The sequence below is a fragment of the Notolepis coatsorum genome (assembly GCF_963971535.1).
Source record: "Notolepis coatsorum genome assembly, chromosome: 13".
Lineage (NCBI taxonomy): Eukaryota > Metazoa > Chordata > Actinopteri > Aulopiformes > Paralepididae > Notolepis > Notolepis coatsorum.
This window is the reverse complement of record NC_140177.1, coordinates 74,258,811-74,285,651: the sequence shown is the minus strand read 5'-3', so window position 1 is coordinate 74,285,651 and position 26,841 is coordinate 74,258,811.

Genomic DNA, 26,841 nt, shown 5'->3' with positions numbered 1-26,841 from the left:
TTCTGTATATTACTAGTGAAGCACTAGCCTCACTAGTTGTCATGCAATAACCTCCACTGATTCACAGGTACCGGTATCGGTTCAAATGTGAAAGGTACCCAACCCTAACCAACATACAGGCCTGGTATCATGAGGCAACAAGCCACCACCAGGTATGTCCAACAGTGGTGAAGAGGAGCTGAGGGAGTGCTTCAAAACAACGGACTGGGACCTGTTTGAGAGGGTGGTGAGGACATCGATGGACACTCCCTTTGTATTACAGATTACATCAGGTTCTGTCCATTGTACCCACCGAAAAGGTATGCTGCTTTCCCAATAACACACCCTGGAGGAATGGGGACATCAGAACCCTGCTGAATACGAAAAAGAGGGCTTCCAGGGCAAGAGATACAGAGGCTCTCCAAAAGGAGCTCAAGAAGGAACTTACAGCAGCCAAGGACAGCTACAAGGACAGACTGGAATGTAGGCTGCACTCAGGGGCGGATTTAGGATTATAGGAGATCCGGGGCTTAGCCCAGATAGGTGCCTTTTATTTTTAAATATTTTTTTTTTTTTTTAATATTTGTATTTTTTTATATATATCGTTTTTTTTTTTTTATTATTTTGCAGGCAAGGGGTGGTTTCTTTTGAATTTAATTAACCTGTACGTGTAATTTCCTGCAATATAGAGCCTTCAATCTTGACCAATAAAGCTGCTCTTTTCACTATAAAACTCAGTTAACCATAACGTAGTTATGGTTCGATTTATATATTGGGGGGGGGGGGTATATCATATTTTTCATATGATCAAAAAGTGGTGAAGCAAGAGCATACCTTTGCTCCCCCAAGTTCAATAGTGGGAGAGCAGAGATGCTCCGAATGCTCTTATGGCCAGGCGTCTATGATTCACTGATACAAAGTAAAATAGTGCAGTGCAATAAAATAGTTAGTAAAATAGAATAAAATAATGCAATAGTGCATTGCAATAAAATTGTTATCATCGTATTTTTTCTGGAGGCCGGTAAGGAGTGCATTACAGTAGTCGAGTTGGCTTGAGATAAAGTCATGGATCTGGTTTTCAGCGTCCTTTTGATTTATAAATGGCCGTACTTTAGCTATGTTTCTAAGGTGGAAGAATTAAGTTTTTGTCAACTTGTTGATTGTGATTTAAAGCTTAGGTCTGAGTCTACCATGACACCAAGACTTAACTCACTCAAATACAGTTAGCAGCTGGATAGACCACAGATGGAAATTAGCTTCTGCTAAATCTGGTGCAAACATATTTTCAAGTAACAATGATGAATTGTCAAAAAAAAAAAAAAAAAAAAAAATTAAATAGATTCTGGGCTTTTCAGAAAACATTCGGGGCTTGAGCCCAAGTAGCCACCCCCTAGCCCCGCCCCTGGGCTGCAGGCCAACAGCCCCAGAGAGGTGTGTCCTGGGGGGTGGGGGTCATGAACATAACGACTACAAGCAGCCAGGCACAGCTGTTGAGGGGTCCCTGGAGTGTGCAAATGAGCTGAACTTGTTTTTCAACAGGTTTGACCACACATCCCTCCCTCCCTGCACCCACCAACACCGGTGCTCCCCCAGCCCCCTAGCCCAGACAGCAGCAGCTTGTCCCCCCCCCAAGCCTCTGCCCCACCCACCAGCACCAATGCCCCCACCCTCTCCTCCCCTGCCTGCCTGCCAGTCTGTCTCTCTGTCTTCTCTGTCTGTCTGTGAGCTGGATGCAATCCTACCTTGAGGGGAGGGAACAGATGGTGGAGGTAAACGGTACCCTATCCCCCCCCCTCACAGTGAGCTGTGGTGTTCCACAAGGAAGCATACTAGGACCGCTACTGTTCCTAATTTATGCAAATGACATGTCGTCAGCTTGTGACTGCAACTTGTTCCTGTTTGCGGACGACTCAGCCCTGCTGGTCTCTGACAAGAACAAGTTACAGGTTGAAAAAACCCTCAGCTCGGAACTAGGCAGAATCTGCATATGGCTCGCTGATACTGATCGCAAACTATCATTACACATGGGCAAAACAGAGTCCATTCTCTTCGGTTCAAATAACAAACTCAGCAAGACCGACGGCTTCTCAGTTACAGTGGGTGACAATATTGTCACAAGGAAAGATGAAATTACCTACCTGGGTTCCATCCTAGAGGCTAATCTCTCCTGTGACAAAATGGCATCCAATGTAATAAAAAAAGTCAACCAACGAACTCGATTCTTGTACCGGATCTCCTCTCTGGTAAACAAGAACACCCTGAAGACTCTGGCAGGAGCACTCATTCAGGGGTACTACGACTATGCTTGCACCTCATGGTACCAAAGCACCTCAAAGGCGCTAAAAACAAAATTACAAACATCTCAAAACAAACTGGTCAGACTACTGCTTGACCTTACTCCTAGAACCCACCTCACCCCTGCCCACTTTGACAACCTAGGATGGCTTAGAGTAGACGACAGAGTACAACAACTTGCAATGGGCCTGGTCTACAAGATACACTACACGACCAAGGTACCCATGTACATGTCAAAATACTTCCCAAAGGTCAGTGAATACCACGATCACAACACCAGAGGGAGCTCCACAAATCATGTTAAACCCAGATTCGGCTCAAATAAGGGACTAAACACGTTTCGCAATTATGCCACATCAATGTGGAACGCCCTACCCAAAGCTGTAAAGGAATGTGGATCACTACCCACTTTCAAAACCTCTCTCAAGGGACACCTACGGGAGACTGCAATTCAACACTGGCCCCTGTAAATATCCTAACCCAACCCCCTCCAATGTACAGTCATTTACCTAGTATGGTTTTGTCAATAGTTCAATGTACAATTGTGTTTGTTTGTACAGTGTCTCCTCCCCCCCCCCCCTCAATGTACAGTGTTACTTGTTTATACAGTGTCCCCCCCGCCCCCCCCCCCAACCACCTCCAATGTAAATTACCCAGTATGGTTGTCAATATCCCAATGTACCCAACCCCCCCCACCCAACCTCCTCCAATGTACAGTTTCTACGTCAAATGTATATACTCCCTTTTCTTGACTCCTTCTGTATCACAAACAGTACTGTATTTGCAAATCTGGTATGTCATAAATGTATAGATGTAGCAGTACTGACTATCTGTATGTCATGTATGTCATATATGTCTATATGAATTGAAAATGGGGGACCCTGATGGAAACAAGACAAACGTCTTTCTCAGGTCTGCATCCCCTTAACAATTGTATGTATTGAGCCGTACTGTATTGTACCCATTCTGCAATCTGTTAAATAAAGTTTTCATTCATTCATTCATTCAGTCTGTCTTCTCTGTCTGTCTGCCTGTCTGTCTGTACACCCGTCCGCCTGTCTGTCTGTCCATTCTGTCCCAGTGTGACCTGGTGCTCTTCAGGCCTCCGTGGCTCTGTGATGGATCCTTGTAATCCAGCAGGCATCTGCCTGCATTACAGCTGGCTTGGCCTAATGAACTGGACCCAGACACAGGGATAATCAGATTAATGAATGTGTTCAGGTACAAAATGACCAAAATCAATGGGGAGAGAGGAGAGATGAAGGCTGACATTACCCACAATACGTTTCAGGGCCAAAGATGATAAACAAAAGGCACAGTGGTTTTGGTAAAACTTTAGAAGGCACAATATTAAGTACAGGTACCTAGCAACTAATGAGGAACTGTATATTCAAGCAAACGGTTGATTAAAGCTGCAATAATTACAGTATTTTTCACATTTTCAAAACTTATTATGACCAGCTGCTTTCACAAGGCTTCATTGAGCCTTGTCCTACTCAATCAACTGTGGGCTACCACCAATGGCATGTCTGTTGTTATTCCATCATCTTTTTCCTTTGTTGACAAAAGTTTTTTTCCCTCTTCATACATACATATAGGGAGGTGTAGTGGTTACGTCATTTTAGTTTTTTCCTGTTCCACCCTCTGTTCCACTTAATGTATTTCCCCATTGACCATTTCTAAATCGGCTCGTTTTAGATAAATAAAGCATTAACGTTGGCATGGTGTACCTTTTTCTGTGCGCATTTATCCACAATCTATAGCTCAACATGTTTGTTTTCGTTCGCTGGGAAACTACACTGCTATTTGGCGCTGCTGACTGATGTCACCACAGAGTAGACGCCTGGCTTTATTCGCAGACCTAGGATCAGATTTCCCTTACATTCCATAAGCTTAACAATTCGTACAATGGGAAAATAACTGACCCTGAATCTGTGGCTAGTATCTCTCTCTGGTGACCATATTTTTATTTATATTTTAAATCGTATAACGTTATTTTGCTGCATATTAAATCACTGTAAATACTAATGTAAATCATTGTTTCGTTGTATATATTGTGTATAGTTTATAACGTTATTGTTTTTTACATTACGTTAGTAGCTAGCTAGCTTGCTAGCCGGCATTCACGAAACTCCTAACATGCCCCGATTTAAAATGGTTCTCTCCTCTTTGTATACTTCACAAACAAAGTATTCTGCCAGGGAACTTATGGACACGACAGTAGTAGTAGTTATAAGGTTTTTGAGCTTGTAACGTTCCCGAAACTCCTGTACATGCCCCGATTTAAAATGGTTTACGACAGTAGACATAATGCTAACGTCTAGTACGTTTAGCGGGGTAACATTAACGTTAGCTAGCTAGCTAATATGTATCAGCTTGCCGTTACGTGAGGTAGGCGACAGCTGCCTACTTAACAACAGGCTGCCTACTGGTTAATTTAGTTCTTTTTTTACGACAAATTAAAACCTTATAACTACCTTTATTTCAACCAAAAATGCTTAAACGATAATGTTAGTGGTAGAAGGGAACTCATTTTGTGCAAAAAAGGAAAGCTTGCCAATGTTCATGCGGCAGAATTGTTACAATAGCCGATAATCCATTTTCCCAATGATAAATCCCTATACGCAGGGCCATCTCAAGGGGCGTGCGAGCAGTGCGGTCGCACAGGGCCTCGCGGGGAGGGGGACATCGCAAAAAAATACTTTTTTATTTTTTTTTATAAAAATATAAATAAATAGAATGTTAACACTTTCACTTTACATTTACATTTACATTTAGTCATTTAGCTGACGCTTTTATCCAAAGCGACTTACAAGTTCTGTACGACAAGCCATCAGGAAGGGCACAACTCTATCAGCTGAGTAACAATGTTCATCAAAGTGTTGAGTGCTACAGTGTAGATTAGTTTATTAGGACAAGTGCATGACAGTATGGTTAGTTAGGGTTAGATAATTTTTTTTTTCTTTTTTAATTCAGATAATGGTTGAAGAAGTGCGTCTTTAGTCGACGGCGAAAGATTGGACGTGTTTCGGCTGTCCTAACTGGGGTGGGTAGTTCATTCCACCATTGTGGGGCAAGGATTGAGAATAGGCGACTTCTCTTTGATGACCCTCCCGGAGCTTGGATAGGAGTAGGTCTGAGGCGGCCAGATTCCATCACAGACCTAAAATCTAGTTTTGCTTACATGCTTATATATTTCACATTAGACACGTTTGTAGAATAGTGTTCCGGGCTCTGCAGCTCTGCAGATATACTATTGGTTTCATTCAATGACCCGTTTACTTTTTTGCAAAGCATCGTGGGAGGACTAACACTGGGGGAGCTGGTTGGCATCGGTCTGGTAGTCGGTAGAGAGATGTGAAGAAGACCGGTATTATCCACGAGGGGAGGGGGTACAGGTACAGGGTCTATTCGGCGCTATCTACGGGAGCGAGTGGATGTCTTGGCCAAGAGCATCCTACTTTTGAAAACCAAATGTGCAGCATCGGAGCAGAAGAAATAACGCTGCGTGCCGTAAGCTTATCAATACCAAGTATAGTGATTAGGTTATGCCAAGACGAAGAGGACATTCGGCAGATGGACTGAAGATGAAAGTTGTTGCGTGTTAGAATGTTCAGTCAGGCTAGCCATGTCGGCTTAGCTAAAGGCAGGGACAGCTAACTAGCGTTAGCTACGTTATCGAGTGCTAACGTGTGGCAGATAAACTAGGAACAGACTCCCAAGTTCATCCCAACGGGGGGGGACAATATGGACTGGTGAACTTTGTCATCTCCACGGTTGTCTCCTTCCTCTTGGACGTTTGGTGAGTTTTTAATGCAATCTATTCTGTTCCCGCCATGGATCTCTCCCTCTCTCTCTCTCTCTTTTCTCTCTCTCTCTCTCTTGCTCTCTCTCTCTCTCTCGCGCTCTCTCTCTTGCTTTCTCTCTCGCTCTCTATCTCTTGCTCTCTCTCTCTCGCTCTCTCTCTCTTGCTCTCTCTCTCTTGCTCTCTCTCGCTCTCGCGCGCTTCTCTCTCTCTCTCTCTCTCTCTCTCTCTCTCTCGGTCTCTCTCGGTCTCTCTCTGTCTCTCTCTCTCTCACTCGGTGTGTTGCATCATGCAACAGGGTCTGCTCACACTGTACTCGTGCAGTTTGTGACGTGTGTACTAAGCTTATAGAGTTTGATTAAAATAAGGCAAAACTGCAAATCTGCATGTCGTGCTTGAAAAATGTACCTGGCGTTAAGCTTGTTTATCAGGTTCCAGGGGTGTTTTATGCATTTTCCCTGTTACTGCCAGGTGTACAACTGTACAGGTGCATTGCCACTAAGCCTCGGGCAGTGCTATTATTTAAGAATACGTTGACTGTATCATATGCCCAGCCTCGGGCAGCGCTATTATTTAAGAATATGTTGATTGTATGCCCAGCCTCGGACAGTGCTATTATTTAAGAATACGTTGACTGTATGCAAAACATTAAAAAATTAAATATTATATTTTTTTTCTTTTTTCTTACCGTTAGGGGGGGGGGGGGGGGGGGGGGGGGGGCTCGCGTTTAAATCCCGCAGAGGGCCTCGCATTTCTCCCAGACGGCACTGCCTATACGTGTGGAACAACCAGTGACGTCAGACTACACCTCCCTATTGCGCTGTCAGAACAGCATTATGTTTGTAGGTGAAGTATTTAACTACCTTGTAATACAGCCAACAAGAAAAAGTTGTATTGTAGTTGAAATCAAGGAACCCATGCACAATTCTTACTTGTATTTTTACAGTGAATTAGGCTTTATTAGGCAAACAGACTAATTACAATGAACAAATTAACACACAACGGATGATAGTTAAAAAATAAATTAACTCCATACTTAGACAACACTGAGTTTTTAATACATAGGACGAGACAAAATTATTACTTTCATGGTTCTAGACCCAGCCATTTACTGTCAATGAGAATTTGCGCAAATGATACATTTTCGGATATCCCTTCAATCAGGACACAACAAGGAGTAGTTACTACTGACTCAAAAAAGATCAATGACACTTTTAGAGAGTTTTATTCACAACTGTATAGCTCAGAGGTCAACTTCGATCATTCCAAATTTGAAACATTTATGGACAGGCTTAAAATACAAGGAGGAGGCCGAGGAATTGGAGGGACATATCACTCTTACAGAACTCAGAGAGATAATTGGTGAAATGCAGAGGGGTAAGGCACCAGGCTGGGATTGGATGCCACCTAAATTATACTTAGCATTCTGGGACTAGTTGGGCCGATTATTGCTTGAGATGATTGAACACGCCATTCTGGGCCTATCTAAAAATGTTTGCAAAAGTACTAGTCTGCAGAAGTATATGATGGTGCTGGTACACTGTGATAAAACCGGATTTATTCGCGGACGCCTAGCCGCAGATAATCTCAGGAGATTATTACATGTTATATATATATATATATATATATATATATATATATATATATATATATATATATATATATATATATATATATATATATATATAGACAACAATAAGGACAATATAACTCTGGCCACGGTTCTCTCTTTAGATACCATGAAGGCATTCGATAGACTAGAGTGATCATATCTTTGGATGGTACTGGAGGCTATGGGACTTGGAAAGGGATTTATACTGTACATATAATTAAAGTGCTCTATGCCTCACTGTCAGCAATGATAATGACTTCTTCTAGACAGGGTTGGCCTCCCTCAAACCATTAGCCCAATTTATTAGGCAAACAGAAGAAATTGCCCCTATAATAATCAATGATACACCACACAAAATGGCTCTTTATGCAGATGACTTAATTTTTTTTATGAAAGACCGCTCCCATTCAGCCACAAAGTTACTTAATATAATTGATGATTTCGGTAAATTATCAGGCTTGAATAGTATATTCAATTAATATTATTAATTATGTTTATGTTCTTTTATTTTATTTAAACACCAGTCATCCATTGTGTGGTGCCTGTCAAGCCCTTTCAGAGGGTTTCAAATATAAAAAAATACAGTCACTGATCAAAAATGTATCAAATCGCATCGCATCAAGGTCAAATGAAGAGATATCATGATGCATTCAAGTCAAGTCAAGTCAAGAGTTTTAATTGTCACGGCATACAGGTATACAATGAAATGCGGGTGGTCTTGCCCGCAACGATGTGCAATACAGTGGTACATATAATAGAATCAAAAGAAGAAAACAACATTGTGCAGTAACAGGTAACAGGTAACATGGAGTGACATCTCGGTATCTGTACATAGTTATTTACAGAGCATATGGGACATGCTAGTTAGCTTTGGTAGTGCAATACACTGTTCCTGTTATTCTAATTTAAAGTGTCCTTTCCTTTGGCCATAAGTGTGCGTGTGTGCGACATGAGTGTGTGCCCGCTCATGTTAAAGTGTTAAGTGGCTGCTCGTGTGTGAGCGTGCACAGTGTGCGTGTCGTGTGTGTGTTCATGTGTGCTTGTGTGTGGACAGTTCAATGTTCTGAGCACTCAATGTTCATTGTTCATGGCTCTGATGGCCTGGGGGAAGAAGCTGAGCCTAAGCCGCTCTGTCTTAGTAGCTGGGGTTCGCAGGCGTCTGCCTGACCTCAGCAGCTGAAACAGGCTGTTATTGGGGTGGTGAGGCTCTTTCATTATCCTGCAGGCTCTGGATTTGCACCTCTTGTTGTATAGAACCTGCAGGGGGGGTAGTGCAATACCCGTGGTACGCTCGGCTGAGCGCACCACTCTCTGTAGGGCCTTCTTGTCTTGTGCCGTGCTGTTTCCATACCAGGCAGTGATGTTTCCGGTCAAGATGCTCTCTACAGCTCCTGAGTAGAAGGACTGGAGTATCTTTCCCGATACTCTGAACTTCCTTAACTGTCTCAGGTGGTAGAGGCGCTGTTTCGCCTTCTTTACTACTGTGTCTATGTGTGTTGACCATGTCAGGTCCTCTGAGATGTGGACCCCCAGGTACTTAAAGCTGCTCACCCTGTCCACGGTAGCCCTGTTAATCATCAGTGGTGTGTGCATTGAATCGTTGCCTGAAGAATCGTAATCGAATCGAAGTGTGGTCAAATATTTACACCCCTAGTAGATATAATAAAATACACCCTAACTCATTACAGGCCTGAGCATCCATAATGAACATACTACCTAGGATAAATTCTGATAGCTCAATGCCCCCTGCCTCCTCCAATTGACCACTGGCACAAGACACAAACTATGATAACTAAATGTATTTGTATACAAGCTAAAATAAACTACATTGCAGGGTCATAATGTCTGGTGAAAAACATGTGTGATTACCTCAATGTGCAACAGGTGTGCAGCCACTCCTGCTACCAGGTCTAATTAGCTTGACCCAGGGCAGGTGTGGCTGCTTAAACCAGCCATGCCCACAACACAGAAATTCTTCCAGAATGGGTTCTTTGCTTCCCAATGACACACTCAGTAAACAATTATTCATTAGACCCTCAAATTCATATTCTCCTAGTGTCTCTAATTCTAAGTTATCCATTAGCTGAATAATATTTGTTTTCCTACACTTTAGTTCCACATTAGTTCCTTGGTACTTAATAATGGTCATTATGTGTGCCCCCCCCCCTAAATTCAACTGTTTTGTACACCATGCAAATGCAGAAGCCAAGCAGTGGTGTAACAGTGGTTGAGGCGGTTATACTGGTATTAGGTGGTAATTAGGTGCTAAACTCGATACAAATGGAGGTAGGAATACTGTCCATTTGTAGCCATGACTAAATCACTGGTTACATATTAAGACTTGATACTGTATATGTGCTCCCATATCTGACTGCATATTCATATGGTAATGTAACCCACTCAGGAGATTTCGGTAGTTATAAATATCACCATTAATTTATATTATGTAACAATGAAAATAATAATCCAAAATGTATTACATTCACACATTAGTCAAATAGCACAGTTACCCGACAAATCCAAATCCACAGTCTTTGATCCTATATATATATATATATTTACTTTTCAAAGATGTGTCAAATAGTTGCTCTCAAACCACTTAAGAAAGAGGTTGATGCTTACTGACCACGGGACCCATTCACCGTCTGTCGCTACAGATGTAATTGCCGCGTGGCAAACGTGATTTGTTATGGTTATTACTTGGAACATGGGCCGTGGTGGACCCATATCCTCTGTGGGAAGTAGGCTATGTAAATGCAAATGATGGGAACATGTTTTGGAATAATTAGTTTGAATATTCATACAGTAAAACGGTGTGAAATTTCGAATTGCGGAACTTGTGAAGTTGTAGTGATGTGTTGCTGGATTTGGACAATGTTCACACACACGCACACACAAATTTCACTAAACAAATTAAAAAATACCAAGTGTTTTCCTTATTTAAAAAAATGTATGAACAGAATGACTGAATGAATCGGCCTATGTGTACACATTTTTTTGTTCCAGAACAACAAACAACACTTACAAGCCTCTCATTATTGTGTATGTACATATATAAATATGCAGTATATAGCCTACACATAAATGTATTGTAAGTATTGTAAGCTGTTTAATCAAGTTTATATTTTGGTGAAATGCTGTACAGTAAGTGAATTAAATCCTTTATAATGAGCAAACATGAAGTTCCTACACAGAGTGGATTGTTTTACAGAGTGCTTGGCAGCAATATATCCTTGCATTATAGCATCACAGTTTAAATCTCGATTTCACGATTCAGCCGTTTTTTTGCATCGTTTTAAAATGTAAATTTTAATTAATCGATTTAATTGATTTATCGCCCAGCTCTAATGCACGTGTGCGCGCGCACACACACACACACACACACGCACACACACACACACACGCACGCACACGCACACACACACACACACACACACACACACACACACACACACACACACACACACACACACACACACACACACACACACACACACACACACACACACACACACACACACACACACACACACACACACACACACTCACACACAGTTCCTTTGCCAGACCATTTCATCTCATTCAGCAGCACCCAGGCAGGAAGGCACGTGGGAGCATCTTCACAGTAGGCACAGAAACTGCCTGAGAGGATGCTTCTCACTCCAGCCTATCAGCCTGACACAGATGCCACCCTGGGAGGGAGGGAGAGAGAGAGAGAATATATTGAGAGAGAGCTAGAGAGTCATATTTATATAGATAGATAGAGAGAGCTAGAGAGACAGAGAGCTACATAGATATACAGTATATATTGAGAAAGAGCTAGAGAGTCAGATATATTAGGCGATTACATTTTTTTATCTAATTAATTACAGGATTTGTAATTAATTCATCTAATTAATCGCATAACCATTTTAGGCCTGATATTCTATATTCTATAATCATATTTCAAATGGCATGTGTCCGGATGGCAGAATTTAGTACTGTATCTACAAAACCTTCTGTTTAATCATCTTCCATTTATTCATTTGTGTAACTGAGGGGTACAATTCCCTGACTGTATTGAATAAGTATGGTATCATTAAACCACTACTGAGTTATGTACATTACTACTGGCCATACAGTACACATGTATATGAGATGAACACCCCCACAATAACACGGCTTCACAAGAAATACTGTTTAGAAGAATATTTATTTGAAGAGCACGAAGATTATTTTACATTACTTATCAAGATTGAGAGTTGCGCTTGTAAGGCGAAGAATGTGCATGAATAGGTCAAGAGCGTAAGTCCATGAGCATATTACGCAGGAGATAATTAATACCACCTGTATCATAAGAATTATATATGGTACACTAGTAGGTCAGCTGGAGATACTAAGGGGGTTCCCTCCGGTTGTAAGCCAGCAGGGGAGAGGATTTGTCGGTAGCAAAAGTCTGGGTCAACGAGGAATAAGGAGACTCCAGGTACAGGAGACAGTGCAATAATCCCTTGATCCGTAGACAAACAACAGCTATTCTCCGGTATGCAGTGCCGCATGGAGGAAAGCTAGCCAGCCTCAGGGTCCGAGAGGCGGGCTCGACGGTGCTCCTCACAGGGTAAATCCCACACAGTAGTGGGTGTAGACGATTCTCCGCTCCAACAGCCACAGGACCAAAGCAAATATAATCCAGCCGAAAAGGGCTCTGTAGTCGTCGGGGTAGGTCATCCAGTGTACATATCCACACGGTTCTCGTCTAGGGCTCCTCGGATGACGGCACCAGGTTAGGCCGCCCAGCCTGGATAAGCACACTAGCTCGGTACGATGAAACGTTGGTAATGCTGGTCACTGTAGAACGGTAGCCGCACGATACACTATACATAATAGACTATTACTTAATAATAGAATAGGTCGAACTCGACGATACAGCGTTAAACTCTGACACTTCAGCTATCAATTCGCACGCGGTCTCAAGACTCTATTTTGGGGCAAAACGGGCCCACTTCACAGCACGTTGTATCGTGGTGTGAGGCTTCAACTTATTGGGGTAACATACTGCTGTATCCACCTGCAACGTATTTATACGTAAGGTGAACAATCTAGTACCAGCCTTATTTCTGTCTCATATTCCTGCGCAGAACCGGGCATGTCCAGGCATGTCTTAGCGGTGACTTTGAACTAGACATTGGGGGGTATGGCCGTGGCGCCTAGGGGATCGCTGTCCAATAGGAGAATGAATATTATGGTCTGTACTAGGTAAAGGGATATTCCGTGTATATGTACAAAGAATATACAAGGGATATCAGACGATATACAAATACTATACAATATATCTCAAGTAATAAATATATATATTCGGTTTAATCTGACCCTTTGTAACAATTTGCTTAGACAATTTACTCAAGCCTAGTAACAGACACAGTATTTCTGACACTGGGAATACATTCCCTGAGATCCATAGATGTCCCTAGAATCAGATACCAAGAACATGCAAATGGACCATAAAAAAAAAAGTCTGTAAATGTGTATTCTACGTTCTTATGGAATGAATGAGATAAAAAAATATTGAATAAGTTAAGTTAATTTTCATAACACGATAATTTGCTGTGTAATTAATTAATATAATTAACGCGATAAACTGACAGCCCTAGTAAGTCCTCATGTCCAATAAGTAATGTTTTTACGTTGAGGACCAAATTAGAAATGGTTGTTTCCAAAATGTGCAGTCTTTCAAATACTTCACAAGGCAACTCAATGGATATTTAACCCTGTGGCGGGACCCGATTTCAATGTTCACTAGAAGATAAATTATATAATGAATAGTTTTTTCAACCTGAGACTCATTGGCCTTGACTCAAGCACTATGCACCCCCCTCCTACACATTTATATTACATACGTGGTGTTTGAGTCCACTGGAGCTGAAAGTGTGTAAATTGAAGGTAAACATCGTAAACATTTTACAAAAAGGTTTACTGTGTACCTTCACTGTCTGCCTCTACCTTGTTTAATTTATATATCTTTCAAGATAAACATGATTTATTCCATATCTTGATTATAATGGAATCACATTTGATCACACAAAATGAATAGCGCTTGTATTGATAAATGTGGTCTAGCAGAGGTAAACGGCACATATTATCCATATATGCTGTCTAGATTGCTTATAATTGAGATAAAGTTAACATCTGTTAAGTATCTTTACATGAATTGTTATGGCGTCATTGTTTTAAAGGTCCCCTGTTTTATAAATAGCCTTTTCCAGTGTTTAGCATTGTTTTTTAGCAATGGGGTTTTGTATCAATGGGGTCTGTGTCTCTAATTCTCATTTTGGTGGATTGCTCTAATTCAGTTGAGACAATATCCTCCCTCAGTGAACTAAGCCATTCTGATTTGACTCGCAATCCTACGTAGCAAGGAGCTGATCTGCATAACTAACGCCCCCTCTATGGTTGTAGCGCAACCATTCGCTCAACAACAGAGCGAGTGGAAATACCGACACTTCCTCCAACAGGTAGACGTGGCGGGGGTGCCGACAGAGCGAGCGAGAGAACGAGCGAGCGAGAGGGAGAGAGAGAGAGAGACAGAGAGGGGGAGAGAGAGAGAGGGACAGGAGCACCCCACACACACACACTCCCAACCGCGCGCGGGGCAGGAGCTTCGGGAAACCTGCTGCAAAATATCATTGCGCACGTTCCCACACGCACGCCCATATTCCGATCTGTGCAATAATATTCGCAGCGGTATATAATATATATTGTCATTTGAAACAAGAGGCGCAGAGGCTGGTGGCAAACGCCTTCCAGAAACTGGAGGCGAACTGAGGACCCCGGTCCGACACAATATCCACTGGGAGCCCCGTGGACCCGAAAGACGTGCTGTACCACTAGATCAGCCGTCTCTCGGGCCGAGGGAAGTTTGGGAAGGGGAATGAAGTGAGCCGCCTTGGAGAAACGGTCCACCACCACCAAAATGGCAGTGAACCCATCTGACAAGGGCATGCCTGAAATAAAATCCAGGGATATGTGCGACCAGGGACGTTTGGGAATCGGAAGAGGCCGGAGGAGACCTGCAGGTGCATGGCGAGAGGCGCGCACACACCGGGCAGGCCGCCACAATGGAACGCGTATCCCCCTCCACTGTCGACCACCAGAACCTCCTACAGATAAACTCCAGGGTTCTAGTGGCCCCAGGGTGGCCGGTGAGTGAAGAAGTATGTGCCCACTGCAGCAGGCGTGAGCGTGCAGCCTTGGGCACATACAGCCGTCTCGGAGGACCCCCACCAGGATCAGGCTCCTGTGCCAGAGCCGATCTTACCACCTTATCTATGCCCCAAGACACGGGCGCCAAAATCAAGGCCTGTGGAATAATGCGATGGGGACTCTCCTTAATTAATTAGTATCCCCCTCAATCTCTCTATGTCTCTCTCTGTCTGCCAGTGCAGACTGTGGGTGACTGTCACTCAAAGTGCTTATGGGCGGAGCCCAGCCCAAAACAGCTTGAAATCTTGAGGTGGAAAAATGCTGCTTTAGAGTACTTGATTAGAAAAACTGAAACCCCCTACCCCTCCCTCTACAACCGTGTAGGCCGGCTGACCCCCGATCAACCGAGGCGGAGGAACGGCGGGCAGAGGCGGGAACAAGGGCGATGAGAGGAACGGCTTCAACAGGACACATGAAACGTCGGATGAACCCTCATCGAACTCGGAAGCCGCAACCTGTAAGCCACAGGGTTCACCCGACGAACCACTCTAAAGGGTCCTATGAAGCGAGGAGCCAGCTTCCTGGACTCCACCCGGAGAGGGAGATCACAGGTGGAGAGCCAAACCCGCTGCCCAGGACGGAAAACCGGAGCCGGACGGCGCTTGCGGTTAGCCTGATGCTGGGCCTTAACCGAAGCCTTCTGCAGCGCCGTTCGAACCCGATTCCATGTCCGGCGACAGTGAGCCACATGTGCCTGGACCGGCACCTCCGCCTCCTGCTCCTGCTCGGGAAACAGAGGAGGTTGAAAACCATATTGACACTGAAATGGAAACATACCGGTAGAGGAGGAGAGGAGGGTATTATGCGCATACTCAGCCCAGGCCAACCTCCTACTCCACGTTGCCGGACACCCGGCAATGTAACACCTCAAGATCCCCTACAGATCCTGGTTGACGCGCTCCGTCTGCCCGTTCGACTGTGGGTGAAGCCCAGACGACAGGCTGACGGAGGCGCAGAGGCTGGTGGCAAACGCCTTCCAGAACCTGGAGGCGAACTGAGGACCCCGGTCCGACACAATATCCACTGGGAGCCCCGTGGACCCGAAAGACGTGCTGTACCACTAGTTCAGCCGTCTCTCGGGCCGAGGGAAGTTTGGGAAGGGGAATGAAGTGAGCCGCCTTGGAGAAACGGTCCACCACCACCAAAATGGCAGTGAACCCATCTGACAAGGGCATGCCTGAAATAAAATCCAGGGATATGTGCGACCAGGGACGTTTGGGAATCGGAAGAGGCCGGAGGAGACCTGCAGGTGCATGGCGAGAGGCGCGCACACACCGGGCAGGCCGCCACAATGGAACGCGTATCCCCCTCCACTGTCGACCACCAGAACCTCCTACAGATAAACTCCAGGGTTCTAGTGGCCCCAGGGTGGCCGGTGAGTGAAGAAGTATGTGCCCACTGCAGCAGGCGTGAGCGTGCAGCCTTGGGCACATACAGCCGTCTCGGAGGACCCCCACCAGGATCAGGCTCCTGTGCCAGAGCCGATCTTACCACCTTATCTATGCCCCAAGACACGGGCGCCAAAATCAAGGCCTGTGGAATAATGCGATGGGGACTCTCCTCTCGATCCGGAGGATGAAATTGGCGCGACAGGCTTAACGTTTTTGGAATCGGGTTGATAGGAGATGGTAAATCGAAATTGAGTGAAGAATAACGCCCACCTGGCCTGGTGGGAGTTAAGGCGTTTAGCCCCTTGGATGTAAGCCAAGTTCTTATGATCAGGGATGTGCCGCCCCCTCCAACCAATGTCTCCACTCCTGTAGTGCCAATTTGATTGCCAATAATTACCCACGTCATAGTTACGCTCGGCCCAAGACAGCTGGCGAGAAAAAAAGCGCAAGGATGCACTTTACCATCCTTTAAACATCTCTGAGAGATCACCCCCCCCACCGCGATGTCAGAGGCATCCACCTCCACAATAGACTGAGCCTCTGCATCGTGGCGGATCAGAACAGGGGCGGAGGTAAATCGACGTTTGAGGTTGCAGAAGGCCGACTCTGCCCTAGGCAACCATTCAAAGCCAGGGAGAGAGGACTTAGTGAGAGCTGTTAACGGATTGGCTAAGGCGCTAAAATTGCGAATAAAACGCCTGTAAAAATTTGCAAAGCCCAAAAACCGTTGCAGCTCCTTGAGCGACGAAGGCCGTGGCCAATCCAAGACTGCACTCACCTTCAGTTCAGTTCAGAGTTCAGAGTATTTATTTGCCACATGGAATCATACAATCAGAGTTTCTTCATTACACAATCATAAATATCATTCCATGGACAAAAGGAGCAGGAAGAAGAATACATCTTATAGTTACCTGCCCCTTATTCCTAAACTAAACAAGTATTTACTTAATGGTCGGCGTACAACCTAATTTACACAAATAATAATTTATACCAATATACAAGAAACACACAATCCACAGTTAAACAAGAAAAAATGTAATAATAATAATAATAATAATAATAATAATAATAATAATAATAATAATAATAATAATAATAATAATAATAATAATAATAATAATAATAATAATAATAATAATAATAATAATAATAATAATAATAATAATTGTAACTGAGGGGTACAATTCCCTGACTGTATTGAATAAGTATGGTATCATTAAACCACTACTGCGTTATGTACATTACTACTGGCCATACAGTACACAGGTATATGTGATGAACACTCCCACAATAACACGGCTTCACAAGAAATACTGTTTAGAAGAATATTTATTAGCAGCACGAAGATTATCTTACATTACTTATCAAGATTGAGAGTTGCGCTTGTAAGGCGAAGAATGTGCATGAATAGGTCAAGAGCGTAAGTCCATGAGCATATTACGCAGGAGATAATTAATACCACCTGTATCATGAGAATTATATATGGTACACTAGTAGGTCAGCTGAAGATACTAAGAGGTTCCCTCCGGTTGTAAGCCAGCAGGGGGAGGGATGTTCGAATGCAAAAGTCTGGATCACCGAGGAATCAATAAGCTCCAGCTACGGGAGGCGGTACATTACTCCCTTGATCGGCAGACGAAAGCAGCAGCTATAATCCAAGTATGCGTGCAGCATAGGTGAAAGCCAGCCAGCCTCTCCTAGAGACGGGCTCGAGTGATGCTCCTCACGGGTAAATCCCACACAGTAGTGGGTGTAGACGATTCTCCGCTCCAACAGCCACAGGACCAAAGCAATAATCCAGCCGGAAAAGGCTCTGCATTCACCGGTGTGGATTCTCCGGTGCACGGTACTTCACATTAACTAGGTCGAACTTGACGTTATTACACTAAGCTCTGACACTTTTACTATCCTATTTGCACGCGGTTATAAGTGCTCTATTTAGATGCAATGTTGCTCACTTCACTTGGTCGTTGACTCGTGATGAAGGCTTTAACGTTTGAGGGTAACACGTTTCTAGGTTAACTAACTGCTGTATCCACCTGCGACGTATTTATACGTACGGTGAATAATCTAGTGCCAACCTCATTTCTGTCTCGTATTCCTGCGCAAAGCCGGGCATGTACAGACATGTCTTAGCGGTGACTTTGAACTAGACATTGGGGGGTATGGCCGTGGCGCCTAGGGGATCGCTTCCAATAGGAGAACGAATATTATGGTCTGTCCTGTACCAGGTAAAGGGATATTCCGTGTATATGTACAAAGAATATACAAGGGATATCAAACGATATACAAATAGTATACATGGGATCTCAAGCAATAAATATATTCGGTTTAATCTGACCCTTTGTAACAATAATAATAATAATAATAATAATAATAATAATAATAATAATAATAATAATAATAATAATAATAATAATAATAATAATAATAATAACTAGACAATTCCGCGCGGGGGAAATTGTGAAAGTGTGGGTGACGCCTGTGCACCGCCGGCCAACGGGGGAGAGGGTCTCTCGCGAGTCTCTATGACAAACGGTTCAAAGGATACAAAAAGGGGGCGCGGCTTAAGGATCGGGGGAGTGGTCAACATAGACCAATCAAAGAGGATATCCCTACTGAGTGCAATGACACAACCCGCAACACTATTACACTATTACACTATTACACAATATTACACTATTACACACTATTACACACTATTACACTATTACACACTATTACACTATTACACACTATTACACTATTACACACTATTACACACTATTACACTATTACACACTATTACACACTATTACACACGATTACACTATTACACACTATTACACTATTACACACTATTACACTATTACACACTATTACACACTATTACACTATTACACACTATTACACTATTACACACTATTACACTATTACACACTATTACACATTATTACACTATTACACTATTACACACTATTACACACTATTACACTATTACACACTATTACACACTATTACACTATTACACACTATTACACACTATTACACACTATTACACTATTACACACTATTACACTATTACACACTATTACACTATTACACTATTACACACTATTACACACTATTACACTATTACACACTATTACACTATTACACTATTACACTATTACACACTATTACACTATTACACACTATTACACTATTACACACTATTACACACTATTACACTATTACACACTATTACACTATTACACACTATTACACTATTACACTATTACACACTATTACACTATTACACACTATTACACTATTACACTATTACACACTATAACACTATTACACTATTACACACTATTACACTATTACACACTATTGCACTATTACACTATTACACTATTACACACTATTACACTATTACACACTATTACACTAATACACTATTACACACTATTACACTATTACACTATTACACACTATTACACTATTACACTATTACACACTATTACACTATTACACTATTGCACACTATCACACTATTACACACTATTACACTATTACACTATTACACACTATTACACTATTACACACTATTACACTATTACACTATTACACACTATTACACTATTACACACTATTACACTATTACACTATTACACACTATTACACTATTACACACTATTACACTATTACACTATTACACACTATTACACTATTACACACTATTACACTATTACACACTATTACACTATTACACTATTACACACTATTACACTATTACACTATTACACACTATTACACTATTACACACTATTACACTATTACACTATTACACACTATTACACTATTACACTATTACACACTATTACACTATTACACTATTACACTATTACACACTATTACACTATTACACACTATTACACTATTACACACTATTACACTATTACACACTATTACACTATTACACACTATTACACTATTACACTATTACACTATTACACACTATTACACTATTACACACTATTACACTATTACACACTATTACACACTATTACACTATTACACACTATTACACTATTACACACTATTACACTATTACACACTATTACACTATTACACACTATTACACTATTACACTATTACACTATTACACGCTATTACACTATTACACTATTACACTATTACACTATTACACACTATTACACTATTACACAATATTACACTATTACACTATTACACACTATTACACTATTACACACTATTACACTATTACACACTATTACACTATTACACACTATTACACTATTACACTATTACACACTATTACACTATTACACTATTACACACTATTACACTATTACACTATTACACACTATTACACACTATTACACACTATTACACTATTACACTATTACACACTATTACACTATTACACTATTTCACACTATTACACTATTACAATATTACACACTATACACTATTACACACTATTACACTATTACACACTATTACACTATTACACTATTACACACTATTACACTATTACACTATTACACACTATTACACTATTACACAATATTACACTATTACACTATTACACACTATTACACACTATTACACTATTACACTATTACACTATTACACAATTACACTATTACACACTATTACACTATTACACTATTACACACTATTACACTATTACACCGAGTACAATGGCACAATCCGCAAGTCTCTACGACAAACGGTTCAAGAGATACACTGAGGGGGTGTGGCCTAAGGGGGCGTGGTCTAAGGATCGGGGGAGTGGTCAACATCGACCAATGAAAGGTGGTCAACATGGACCAATGAAAAATGAAAGAGGATATCCCTACTGAGTACAATGACACAACCCACAAGACAGAGGGCGCTGTCCAGCAATTCAGTAGTGCAACACAGTGATGGCCAATGATGGGTTAAGTGGATGATGTCATTGGCAGGTCAGCTCAGCCATGAGCCCTGAGCCTCACAGCTGTTAAGCCTGAACCAATCAGCCATGAGCACAATGACTTGCATATTCTGAAATTTCGTAGCCAGACGGTGCGGTGAAACTTTACGAGTTCGAATAGCACATCGAGTTGGAGCAAGCCGGTCGTTTTGATACCTTTCACGTGTATGGGGCGCGAACGCTCTGGCACGAGTGTGTTGTCAAAATCGGTGGAATAAAGAAAGAATAATAACTAGACAATTCCGCGCGGGGGAAATTGTGAAAGTGTGGGTGACGCCTGTGCACCGCCGGCCAACGGGGGAGAGGGTCTCTCGCGATTCTCTATGACAAACGGTTCAAAGGATACAAAAAGGGGGCGCGGCCTAAGGATCGGGGGAGTGGTCAACATAGACCAATCAAAGAGGATATCCCTACTGAGTGCAATGACACAACCCGCAAGTCGCATTGCACACTATTACACTATTACACACTATTACACTATTACACACTATTACACTATTACACTATTACACACTATTACACTATTACACACTATTACACTATTACACTATTACACACTATTACACTATTACACTATTACACACTATAACACTATTACACACTATTACACTATTACACACTATTGCACTATTACACTATTACACACTATTACACTATTACACACTATTACACTATTACACTATTACACACTATTACACTATTACACTATTACACACTATTACACTATTACACACTATTACACTATTACACACTATTACACTATTACACACTATTACACTATTACACACTATTACACTATTACACACTATTACACACTATTACACTATTACACTATTACACACTATTACACTATTACACACTATTACACTATTACACTATTACACACTATTACACTATTACACACTATTACACACTATTACACGATTACACACTATTACACACTATTACACTATTACACACTATTACACACTTACACTATTACACACTATTACACTATTACACTATTACACACTATTACACTATTACACACTATTACACTATTACACTATTACACACTATTACACACTATTACACTATTACACTATTACACACTATTACACTATTACACACTATTACACTATTACACTATTACACACTATTACACTATTACACACTATTACACTATTACACTATTACACACTATTACACTATTACACACTATTACACTATTACACACTATTACACTATTACACACTATTACACTATTACACACTATTACACTATTACACACTATTACACTATTACACTATTACACACTATTACACTATTACACACTATTACACTATTACACTATTACACACTATTACACTATTACACTATTACACACTATTACACTATTACACTATTACACACTATTACACTATTACACACTATTACACTATTACACTATTACACTATTACACTATTACACACTATTACACTATTACACACTATTACACTATTACACACTATTACACTATTACACTATTACACACTATTACACTATTACACACTATTACACTATTACACTATTACACACTATTACACTATTACACTATTACACACTATTACACTATTAGACACTATTACACTATTACACACTATTACACTATTACACTATTACACACTATTACACACTATTACACTATTACACACTATTACACTATTACACACTATTACACTATTACACTATTACACAATATTACACTATTACACACTATTACACTATTACACTATTACACACTATTACACACTATTACACTATTACACTATTACACACTATTACACTATTACACACTATTACACTATTACACCGAGTACAATGGCACAATCCGCAAGTCTCTACGACAAACGGTTCAAGAGATACACTGAGGGGGTGTGGCCTAAGGGGGCGTGGTCTAAGGATCGGGGGAGTGGTCAACATCGACCAATGAAAGGTGGTCAACATCGACCAATGGCACAATCCCCAAGTCTCTACGACAAACGGTTCAAGAGTTACACTGAGGGGGTGTGGCCTAAGGGGTCGTGGTCTAAGGATCGGGGGAGTGGTCAACATCGACCAATGAAAGGTGGTCAACAGGGGGAGTGGTCAACATCGACCAATGAAAGGTGGTCAACATCGACCAATGGCACAATCCGCAAGTCTCTACGACAAACGGTTCAAGAGATACACTGAGGGGGTGTGGCCTAAGGGGGCGTGGTCTAAGGATCGGGGGAGTGGTCAACATCGACCAATGAAAGGGGGTCAACATGGACCAATGAAAAATGAAAGAGGATATCCCTACTGAGTACAATGACACAACCCACAAGACAGAGGGCGCTGTCCAGCAATTCAGTAGTGCAACACAGTGATGGCCAATGATGGGTTAAGTGGATGATGTCATTGGCAGGTCAGCTCAGCCATGAGCCCTGAGCCTCACAGCTGTTAAGCCTGAACCAATCAGCCATGAGCACAATGACTTGCATATTCTGAAATTTCTTTACATGACTGCATTGTCACGTTGATTAAAAGAAAACTATAAGAGATGAAGCGTTGTGACTCGCACAAGAGCACTACAACGAGTAGGCGAAGGGTTGTGCGCGAGATTGTGGCATTCGTGCGATATTGTGGCACTCCTTCGGCGATCGGAACAGAAGGCTAAAAAAAAATGGATTTCTAGAGGGCGATTGCATGGCGGTCAATGGGGGGGAGAACCTTCAAACAAATGGTCGTCAGTTGAGATGGAAATGTCCAATTCCATTTATTTTTCTTTTGTGAGCGGGATGACAGCCGTGTCATCGTTTTGATGTGTTTGTTTTATTTCTACGTCCAAAATTGAGATCACACTCGCAATTCAACCAAGGTAGGGGGAAAAAGATTATTTCAGCTGCTACACTCTAAAATGCAATGCATTCCCAATGGGACCGAAATTTTACCGTTTAAAGTCGATTCGTAGCCAGACGGTGCGGTGAAACTTTTACGGGTTCGAAGACCGCAGTTGCCATAGGCAAGCCGCTCGTTTTGATACCTTTCACGTGTATGGTGCGCGAACGCTTACGTGTTGCAAAGTGTTTGAAACTCTAAATTGCACTGTATTTCCGAAATTTTACCGTTTAAAGTCGATTCGTAGCCAGACGGTGCGGTGAAACTTTACGAGTTCGAATAGCACATCGAGTTGGAGCAAGCCGGTCGTTTTGATACCTTTCACGTGTATGGGGCGCGAACGCTCTGGCACGAGTGTGTTGTCAAAATCGGTGGAATAAAGAAAGAAAGAAAAAGAGTATGGATATGTATAGTGTGGGTTGCAACCTGGCTTCGCCAGGTCACCCACACTAATAAAAAGAGTATAGATATGTATAGTGTGGGTTGCAACCTGGCTTCGCCAGGTCACCCACACTAATAATAATAATAATAAAAGAAAGAGAAAAGAAGAGATCTCACTATTCAGATCACATTTGATTTTCATACTGACTAAATATTTTTTTTGTATAATTTTTTTTTAATTGATAAACACTATTACATCCCTTAAGCTCGCTATGGAGATAATTCCACAACTTTACACCAATAACTGAAGGACACATCTGTTTAAGTGTGGTACGTGCAAACTGATGTTTAAAATTGTATTTTCTCCTACTAAACTCACTTTCTAAATGAAAAAGATTTTGTAGTTTTTCTGGCAGTGTATTATTTCTTGCCCTAAACATAATTAACATTGTTTGAAACTTAACCATGTCTTCAAGTTTAATTATTCTAGATTTAATAAATAATGTATTTGTGTGTTCTCGATAACTCACTTTAGGTGTGATTCTTACAGCCCTCTTCTGTAGTATATATAATGGTTTTATATTGGTCCCATAAGTATTCCCCCATACTTCAACACAATAACTGATACAAGGTGAGATGAGTGAACAGTAGAGTGTTCTCATTGTCTCATACTCTAACACATCCTTTACTTTATTCATAACAAAAATACTCTTGGACATCTTTTTTTTAACATGTGCGATTTCCATGTTAATTCATCATCCATAATCACACCAAGAATACGAAATTCATTAACTCTCTCTATATCAACTCCATCTATGGTCAGTACTATATTTTCATCTTGTTTTCGATTGCCAAAAATCTTAAATTTAGTTTTTTTTCAGATTCAGTGATAGCTTATTTACATCAAACCATTTCTTTAGCTTTGTCATTTCATACACAATATATTCAGCTAGTTCCTTTAGATTATTTCCAGATCAAAACACATTTTTTATCATCAGCAAACAAGACAAACTGTAATAGTTTTGAAACATCACAAATATCATTAATATATAAAACAAAGAGTTTGGGCCCCAAAACCGAACCTTGCGGTACCCCACATTCAATTTTCATGAGCTCAGATTTGACATCTGCCAACTGCACATATTGTTGCCTATTGTGGAGATAACTACTCAACCATTCTAGAACCATTCCTCTCACACCATATGAACGTAATTTAGAAATTTGAATATTATGATCTAAGGTATCAAATGCCTTTTTTAAATCAATAAACACCCCTATTGTTAATTTCCTTTCATCTGTTGCTGTTGTTATTTCTTCAATAATATTAATTAAGGCAGTCGCTGTTTATCTGTTTTGCCTAAAGCCATACTGGCTTTCGCTCAGCAGTTTGTTATTTTCCACAAAACCATCTAACTTATGCAAAAACAGTTTTTCAAGCACTTTTGAGAACTGTGAGAGCAATGACTATAGTTAGTGAAGCTGTGCTTATCTCCTACTTTGTAAAGTGGGGTCACTTTTGCTACCTTCATCCTGTCTGGAAAAATACCTGTCTGAAAAGAAAGATTACAAATATAACAGAGAGGTTTGATTATACAATCAATTGTCTTCTTCACTATAATCATATCTATCCCATCACTGTCAATGGATGTCTTATTCTTTGACTTTGATACAATGGATATAATTTCTGCTTCACTGACATTTCCCAAAAACATAGACTGCAGTACTTTACTATCTCCTCTCCATCCTTCCTGTAATGGTTCATTGTGTTTTTGAATGGCATCTGCCAGATTTGGCCCCACATTTACAAAAAAATTGTTGAATTCATTAACCACCTCATTCATGTTTTTTATAGTCTTACTATTACTAATGAAATGGCTAGGTATTTTTATGGATGCTGATTTATTTCCCATTACCTTATTTAGAATGTCCCATGTGCCCTTTATATTATTTTTATTTTCGCCTAACAATCAATTGTAATAATCGTTCTTAGCCCGTCTCATAATTAATACTAACTTATTCTTATACACTTTGTATTTAGTTTCAGCAGTCTTTTTTCTACATTTGACAAAATCTCTATACATTTTTTTTTTCTTTTTACATGCATTCTCTAACCCCTTTGTTATCCATGGTTTTCTATTGTCATTACTTTTTTGTTTATGTTGAACCATTGAGCAGTGCCTATCGTAAAGTGTCCGATAGATATTCAAAAAAGTATTGTAAGCAGCATTGACGTCTTCTACATAGACCCCCTTCCATTCTTCATTCAAAAGATCATTCCTGAACATGTTTACAGCA